The following is a 9,133-nucleotide window of genomic DNA, read 5'->3' as shown; positions in this document are numbered from 1 at the left end:
AATAGAAAGCTTAGAAAGGTAGGCCAGGGAGCTCTCTAGTACATATCTCACTCTAGAAGTTTGGGTCTTCTAGCTCTGGTGACACTGTGGGGTAGGCATGGGTCAGCTAAGTGTCCCCAAAAAGCCAGTAGTTCAAACCGAACCATTTCTCTGCCGAGAAAAATGAGGTGGTCAGCTTCCATAAAGATCTGGAGCAGGGTTCCCCAAAGTGGGTGATACTGCCCCCTGGGGAGCTGGATCAATCCGGGGGAGTTGCAAATGCAGGGCCTGCACTTGATCTTGGATCAGGGGCTAGAGTACAAGCGGCTTTGAATATCGGGGAGCTTTTTCTTTCCCCCTCTGGAAACAGGGTGGAAGGGCAAACAGGTTTTGGCCCTGTGGTGTGTACCTGTCCTGTGTATCACCATGAGTTGGAATGAACTTGACAGCAGCAGGTTTGGGTTTGCTGTTCCTGGCACTCACAACTCTCACTGCCATCGTGACCCTGTGTTTATGATGACTTAACTTTCACAACTAGGAAAATGCCCAGTTTTGATGGAAAGGAAGCACATTTTTAGAATCTGATCAGACACTCTAGGTTTTGAGAGGGAGCAGGGGAGTTTTGCTTTGTTTCAGCCTTTCTTAATGTGTTTGCAGGAGGAGCCCTGGTGGTACCGTGGTTACACACTGAGCTGCTAGCTGCAAGGTCAGCAGTTTGAAACCACCAATAGCCCCACAGGAGACAGACAGATGGGGCTTTCTGCTCTCATAAAGAGTGACAGTCTTGGAAACTCATGGGGGGCCGGGGAGGCAGTTCTACCCTGTACTGTAGGGTTGCTGTGAGTCAGAATCAATTAGATGGTAGTGAGAGAGGATGATCTCGTTTGCACCTTTCACAGTGAAAACTTATTCTTGTGTAACTGAGAATAAATAAAGACCACACACACATACACATAAGCCTAAGATTAAATTACCAAGCTAGGATGAGGGCCTATTCGACTATATCATTTGCAAGGATCTGAATTTCTCAGGTGGCAATAAAATAGGTAGTTAAAAGACCCATTCATTATTACAGTTTTTTGCTTTATATTAAAAAAAAATCCTCATGGGATCCTCATCCTTGACTCTGACCAAAGCAGGTCATCGTATTGACTCCACGTTATAGATGAGAACACTGACGCATAGAGAGAAGTTGAGAAGGTGCCAGAGGTGATACCACCAGAAGTACCCAAGATGAAAGAAGACCCGACGCTCGTCTCTAGAGCTCAGGCACCGGACCGAGACCCACAGGCTCCAGATGGAACATGCTTCCCGCTGCAGGTCCACAATTACACATTTGTAGGACCAAACCAAGTCCATGCTGACTCAGAGAGACCTCCTGTGGGTTTCCGAGATGCTAGCTCTTTGCGGGAGTAGAAAGCCTCGTCTTTCTCCTGCAGAGAGGATTCAAACTGGTGACCTTGCAGTTAGCAGCCTCATTTTCACCCACTACCCTGTCCAGGCTCCTCTGTTATTTGAGCAATGAGAAGTTAAATCCCCAATCTCAGGCAGTGAGGAGTTGGGTAGAGAAGGTTCCTGGGGCAGGAGAGGTACCTTGCACCTAATTCCGAGACCCTTTAATGCAGTTCTTCATGTTGTGGTGACCCCCCAACCATAAAATTATGTTCATTGCTACTTCCTAACTGTCATTTTGCTACTGTTATGAATCGGGCTATCCCGGTGAAAGGGTATTTCGACCCCCAAAGGGGTCATGACCCACAGGTTGAGAATCGCTGCTAAGTGATCGGGTGAAAGCTTTGCCTTGAAGCATCAGAGGCTGCTACTGAGCATGGTGTTGTATGTCCTTCCAGCCCTTTTTTAATCCCAGAGATCCCCTCACCCCCCAGGGCAGAGCAGAACTCCCCCAGTGAGTCTCCTAATTTGTCTTCCTCACAGAAGCAGGTCGCCAGCCGCTCCCTCTCCCCCAGAGCCCACGACTGAGGAGAAGAGACAAAAGTCAAGCACGGTCATTGTATGTCTCTTTAAAAGACTGCTTCTGTTTAAAGAAGAGAGTTCATTAAAATGTGTCATCCACACTCTCGAAGGAGAGAGTACTTCTGCAACAATGCGGAATCGTGGAAACCCTTATGCTCCAAACATAAGGTGGGCCCGTTCTTGAATCGCAAAATAATTTGCCAACTTCCAATTTAATTATGGCTGAGATTGAAGCCAACTGTTTACCGTGCGGCAGATACATGTTCTGTAGATTCCAGCTGCTGCTGAGTGGAAAGGCTGCCAGCGGCTTGGACACCCGGTGTGCCACAGGCAGGGGCAGAGCTGCCAGCAAAGAAGGCCTTTCTTGTTTGACTGCGGAAGTCGAACCGGAACGGGACTTTCTTCCTTACCCTTGCCACCTGTCATTTACCATTTAAAAGCAAAAGTCCGCTTGACCTTTCCTAGGGAGCTCTGAGGGCACTTGGGGGATAAGTCTTAGGCTGCAAATCCCAGGGTTGATGGTGCAAACCCACCAGCCCCTGAAGGGGTGGGGGTGGGGTGCGATGAGGCAGTCTGGGCCTGTAAACACTGGCAGTCTCGGGACGTGGGCAGCGTTCTGCTCTGTCTGACGGAGTTGCTAGGAACTGACTCTGTGGAAGTAGGCGTGGTCTGGGTGGTCCCTCCGGGGCCTCAGAACTAAAACCCACCATTCTTTCATAACACAAGGAAGATGGGGGTCTCCAAGTGCATCAACCTCAGTGGGTCTCCACCTTCCTCATGCCTCGACACCTTCATACAGGTCCTCATATTGTGGTGACCGCCCCCAACCATAAAATTATTTTCGTTGCTACTTCATCACTGTCATTTTGCTACTGTGATGAATCGGGCAACCCCTGTGAAAGAGTCATTCGACCCCCAAAGGGGCTGCAACCCACAAGCTGAGAACCGCTGATCGACATGAAGCTGTATAGATTGAGTCTCCCTAACTTTCCCTCCAGGACGCCTCCCAGACTGGGAAATTCAGAGTATCAGCATTTCCACCTCTCTACGTTAATTCATTCTAATTATGTGCAGAACTCTGAGTCTGCCTTCCAGGAGAGAGCATGTGGAAAAATCCAGAGGTCTCTTGAAACTGTCGGGAGATGTCCCACTGTACAAGTGGGGGACAGAGTTCCTGGCTGAGTGCCCACGTGAGACCATTGCTCTTTCGATTTTGTTCTCCCAGTGTTCGTCACCTCTCCCGGCAAACATCTCGGGCAGATCGATGAGGAAGGCAGAGTGCTCTCTGTCGGCCCTGCCTTTCACAATAACGTTCGTTTACAGGAGGGAATGTTACGGCCCCGAGTCAGCTGCGCATTATTCATCAGCGCCAGAGTGTGCCAGCCTTCCACTGCTCTGCACCTCTCTGAGCAAGCATGTGCATGCGAAGGGCAGCGTGCCCAGGTGCCCGGGTCCTGCCAGTCCCGGGCCGGACGGCGAAGCCCAAGCTCCCTGGAGGCCCTGGTAAAGGGAGAGGAGGGGGCAGCAGGAAGTAAAGACAGCACAGTGAGCGGCTGCCTTCTATGGAGCTGCCCACGGCTCCACTCTCCAGAAATCCAAACCAGTCACCGTCTTTTATCTTTTATCTCCAAGGGCCACTATCCAAGGGGTGGTGACTCCTGATGGGGTCGGCCGCTTTCAGCAAGCCCCGCAAGCCAGAGAGGCTGTCTGGCTGCCGCCTGCAGGATGTGGTGTTGGGTGTCAGCCCCTGGGGATGCTGCCCGGAATGAGCTGGGTGCTTTCTGAAAAGCGGCCTCACCAGAGAACAAACCTCTCCAGTAAAAAGCAATGGAGGGAAAGCATGCTAGGGACAGTATCAAAGTACACACACACACACACACACACACACACACACACACACACACTGCACCTCATACACAGGTCTCATACGGGGGAAGAAAGAGGCCGTTGAACTAAGACACACAGTGCTGCGGTGGATGTGGGGAAGGAAAAGCCAAACGCAAGCAGGGGCAAGATGGGACCACAGACGTTTGCCCCTGGCAGCCGTGTGGACTCTTCATAAAGTGCTCCTACAGCCAAATGCGCCTGAAAGTGCACCAATCGGCTGGCTTGAGAGGAGCTCCTACTACGACACTGTCCATTTTATGAACCTGTCCAACTCCTATCTCGTTTCATGCAAATACGAATTAGGAATGCAAATAGATTCTTGTACGTTCTCATAGCACAACGATTCTTTTACCCAATTAAAAAAGAAAAGAAAAGAAAGGTCTCTCCGTCTTATCCCTCCTCTGAAAACCCACCGCCTCCCCCGTCAGCTGGTATGCCGAGTTCAGGAAAGGACAGACCTTTGTAGTCCTCGAGGTGATGACAAGGGTCCATGTGCTCAGCCAGGCCCCGGGTGGCGAGCATGCTCAGAGCACTAAGGTGACGGCGTTTCTTCCTGGGGAAGGCTGGCACACAGGAGCGCTGCCTCCACTCCTGCAGGGAAAAGGGAGGCCCTGGCTTCCCTCCCAGGACCTTGTGGGCTGAGTCGGACGCCCAGCAGGGGTGTGCCACCAGAGGGTGTGCCCCTGGACAGCTCAGGAAGAAAGATGAGCTCCTGCAAGATCCAAGCTCCTTCCTCACGTCAGGGAGCCTCACTGTCCTCCTTGTCCCCACCCCTCCTCCTACGATCCTAAAACCACTTCTAAGCATACACCACTTCACCGATGCCCCGCCCGCTGGAGATGGACACTTCTGGGAAGCCGGGAGGTCTCCCAGGCTTGTCCTCCACACCCCATCATCCAGCACCCAGCTTTGAGCCAGGACAAATTCGAAATGACGTGACAAAGAAAGAAAGAATGGATTTCCCCAAACCATATGCCTCCTTTTATTCCTTAATGATTATCATCAGCTCAACCAGATAGGCTTTTTATTTATTTATTTTAAATACTAGATTTTTTTCTTTTCTTTTTTTCAAAGATACTATTGTTTGGAAAGACTCTTTTTCTGGCAGCCTGGCTGTTCGTGGTGGCTTCCTCCAAAAACCCGCTACCACCTACTCAGTTTCCACTCAGAGCGACCTGAGAGGAGAATTGCCCCATAGGATTTCCCAGGATGCCATCTGCACGGACGGGGATCGAGAGATCGTGCATGCACAGAGCAGCCTGTGGGTTCAAACCACCAGCCTTTGGGTTAGCAGTCGAGCGCTTCACCAATGGGCCACCAGGGCTCGGTTCCCTGACAAAACATGGGTGTGAGACAAGGCGTGGGCTTTGAGCCTTTTTTTATATGAGGTACAGGCTCTCGGAAAAAATGACCTCATCCGGAAGGACTGGGGAAAGAGGCGTGGTGTGTGTTTTCCTTCAGTGCGTGCTGCCCCGATGCAAGGTTGAATTACCCATCATCCACACTTCCCATCCCTCGCCAGTTATTTTTGAGCACCGGGAAGCCTGCTGCTGATTGCAAACGCTCCGAAGATGTCCTGCAGACGGGAAAAGAGAGGAGGGCATCCTCGGCGTCAGGTAGACCTACTGGCTGAGAGGTCAAAGGGAGCTGGCATCACCGCACGAGGTGCGTTGTGAGTTGCTGACAAGTCCATTTCTGACTCAGGGCGACTGCATGTGTAGTTGAGCTGCACCACGGGACTCATGGGAGCAGGTTGCTGGGGTCTTCCCGGGCACCTGTGGTGGGGTCCAAACCACCTACTTTAGGTTTGTATTCCATGGACTAACGGTTGGCGCTCCTCTGGGACGTCCATGTCAAGGGTTCGAGTAGTCAAGTTTAACCCCATCTCAGTTTAACCCCTCCAATAAGAACACCCACCCTGAGCTGTCAATCACATACAAAAGGACCCATGAAAGGAAATGATTGAAAACCCTTTGTGAAAATATAAGGCTTGATAAATGGAAGGCTCCCAGCTTTGTTTCTCGCCCAAATGGTGACCGGCTCAGCATCTCCAGCGGGCAGTTCTACCCTGTTCTCTAAGGCTGCTCTGAGTCCGCATCGCCTAGCCGAGTTTGGGTTGGGGTTTCTCCCCCACTGTGGACTAAAAGTAAAATGGCCTTGGTCCTTGGCGCCAGAGAAACGGCCCAGGGCATGATGGTGGAGCCGGGTCAGGGATGTCCACGCCACACTTGGGACTCTGGGCTGACAGATGGGGGCTGGCCAGACCAGAAAAGACTCACTTGGCAGCCAGTATCAACTAGCTTCAGGAGGCCCGAGAGAGCCTCCCGGCTGTTGAAGGTCACAGAGCTTCCTGGTTGGTGAAGGGAGGCTAACGTGTCCTGCGCTCCAGCGGCTCTGTGTCGGGAACCTTCCCAGCGCCCCCTCTCGTCTGGTCTCTGGATGACCCTGGCCCAGATTCCATCACAAAAGCAGCAATCCTGAGTGGAGTGTCTTCCAGGAGTTCTGTTAGTTGGTCAGGCTAATTAACAAACCCAAGAACGGTATCCTCTTACCTTGTAAGGTGTGATCTCTCCCTTGGGGGGGGGTTAGGAACAGAGGGAGTGAGCTTGAGTGTACCAGGGGCAGGTGTCAGAAATGTAGGAAACAGGGGTGTGCTTGATTTCCACTTGGTGGGAATCGGCTTCATGCTACCCTGCTACCCAAATACATGCTTTTTTGTTTTGTTTTGCTTTGTTTTCTCTGAGCTCCTGGGTCCTGGCTCCCGGGTCACGCCATGTCCCCTCCTTCCAGTCCAGGGCCCTGCCTGGAACCTCAGGTCCTGATAATGTCCTCCTGACTGGGCAGCAGCACCGGGCGCCAGACAAAGGCTCACACTGGATTGCCCAGTGATAAAACACTTGGCATTCACAGGGTTGTCAAGTTCACAGCTGCCAAAAGGCCAGTCACACTGACTAAATTCATCAGATTAGGCATGACGCCTAGCATTCCTATCACCGTGACTCCATATTTTAGCCCTATTTCTGTTGTTGTCAGCGTCTCGGGCTTTTTACCAGAAGGATGGAACAGAAGTCTTGTGCAATTGCATATTTTATTCACCCTGGCCTTCATGTGAAATGTCATAAACGCCAATTTCCCCTCCCTCTTTGAAATCTCAAATTATTATTCCTAGCTGTTTCTAAATGAAAGGACAAAGAAATAAGTGGAGTGTTGCCACTCAGCTGTTCTCCGGGACGGACTGTGGTTGTTTTGCACATAAAGCACCTGGGTAAATACAGGGTGCAGAGCGTGCCTAGAGAAGGAAGGCTGTAGGGCTTTCAAACGTGGTGAAAAGGGGTCACGTGCGTGTTCGTGGTGTAGAATTCCAGCGCATTGCCAGGGCAGCAAATCCAGAGAAGGAGAGGCTGCCCGACACGGAAACTTTGACTTTTTGAAGCGTTACCCAATAACGTCATACTCTCTAGTCTTAACTAAGACTTTTCCCAGTTGAACCGGTGAGGCTATCAGGTAAGCACAAGGTCAACAGTTCAAACACACCAGCCACCCCCTCACTGCCATTGAGTGACTTCTGACTCACAGAACAGAGGAGAACTGCCCCTGTGGGTTTCTGAGGCTGTAAATCCTTACTGGAGTAGTCAGCTTCATCTTTGTCCTGCAGAGCAGCTTCAAACTTCCGACCTTGTGATTAGCAGCCCAATGCATAACTCACTCTGCCAGTAGTGCTCCTCAAACCAGCCACTCTCGGGGAGAGCAGAAAGCTGGCTGTTCCTGTAAAGACTGACAGCCTTGGAAACCCCATGTAGGTCCATCCTGTGGTGGATTCAACTCTGAGACAGTGGGTTTGGTCGTGGTGCTTAGTTGAACCAGAGATCACGTGGCTAGCAGGTTTATTCCAATCAAGAAACCCATTGCCTAACAACTGGGCACCGCACAGCCATCTTCTAATTACACAGCAGTGGCACTTCGACACTGCCTGCTGGGTGTCCCTTCCCATCCACAAGCAAGGGACAGTCAGCTCACACACTGGGAGCCGAAGTCTTCCCCAAACCACGTCCCTCAGCACCCTTTGCTAAGCAGCAAGATTCACACACAAATATTGTCCATTGCATGTTCACCCGTAGGTGAGAAATGCTTGATTAAAGCTCATTAAACAGCCCTAGACTTCTCCACACCATTAACAGACAATGCAGACAATGCGTGTGTTGGAGAGCCTGAAGGGACCAGTGAGTATCCTCTTCTGAACGCACTCAGACAGAGGAATCCTAACCCCTGACTCAGCTCTCCGCCATCATGTAAATGCCCACTCATAGGGACCCTGTAGGGCAGGGTGGGACTGCCCCTGTGGGTTGCCGAGACGTAACTCTTTACGGGAGTAGACAGCACCAGCTTTCTGCCACAGAGAAGCTGGTGGTTTCGAACTGCTGACCTTGCGGTTAGCAGCCTAACACATAACCGCTATACCACCTGGGCTCTTCTGTGAACTCACTGTAAAAACAGGTTGGTGAAAACAACATTGATTAAAGGAACACGAACCCACTGCCACGGAAGCGATTCTTACTTTTAACTACTCTATGTGGAGTGGTGATGAGTCTCGCTGCCGAGCACCAGGTCAGCAGTTCAAAACCACCAGCTCTGTGGGAGAAAGGTGGGGCCTTCTACTCATGCAAAGGGTCTCAGGGGCAGTTCGACCTTGTCCTACAGGGTCACGATGAGTCAGCACCAACTCCATGGTAGGGAGTTTTGGGTATGTAAGGTTCCCGAGACTACAAAGTACGATGGGCGTCCTCGGCCTCATCTTTCTTTCTCAGAGCAGTTGGTGGGTTTGAACCACTGACCTTGTAGTAGATAGTCCAACACCTAACCCACAGCATTACCAAGGCTGCTTTGAACGAAGGCGAAATGCGGTTTTTGCAACTAAAATACTTTATAGTTTCAAGGGTGAGAAACCTTAATGTCTGAAGAATTTAGGGTCAGCCGCAAGGGCACAGAGTGAAGAGGGCAGTTCCTCTCAGCTGGGATCCTGCTGACCAGCAGGGTCTGGTTTTGCTCTTGAGAGAGCTAAGATCAGCCAAGAAACCAGGCTCTGTTGGGAAGTGAGGTATGGCTTACAGTGATGATGTCACCCTCGGTGACCCAGACGCTGCCTGGCACTTAGGCAAAGAGCACATTTTACAAGAGATGATGTTGGAAAAGAGCTGGCTGAGGCCTGCTTTGCTTCTGCCGGAGGAGACCCGACCTCCCCTAATGTGATTGGTGGCGGGGGGTGAAAGAGAAATGGAGCAGATATCAGCAAGGA

This window comes from Echinops telfairi, unplaced genomic scaffold (assembly GCF_000313985.2).
Source record: "Echinops telfairi isolate 266 unplaced genomic scaffold, ASM31398v2 ScPeMD7_70;HRSCAF=299, whole genome shotgun sequence".
NCBI lineage: Eukaryota > Metazoa > Chordata > Mammalia > Afrosoricida > Tenrecidae > Echinops > Echinops telfairi.
Note: the sequence above shows the minus strand (reverse complement) of the source record.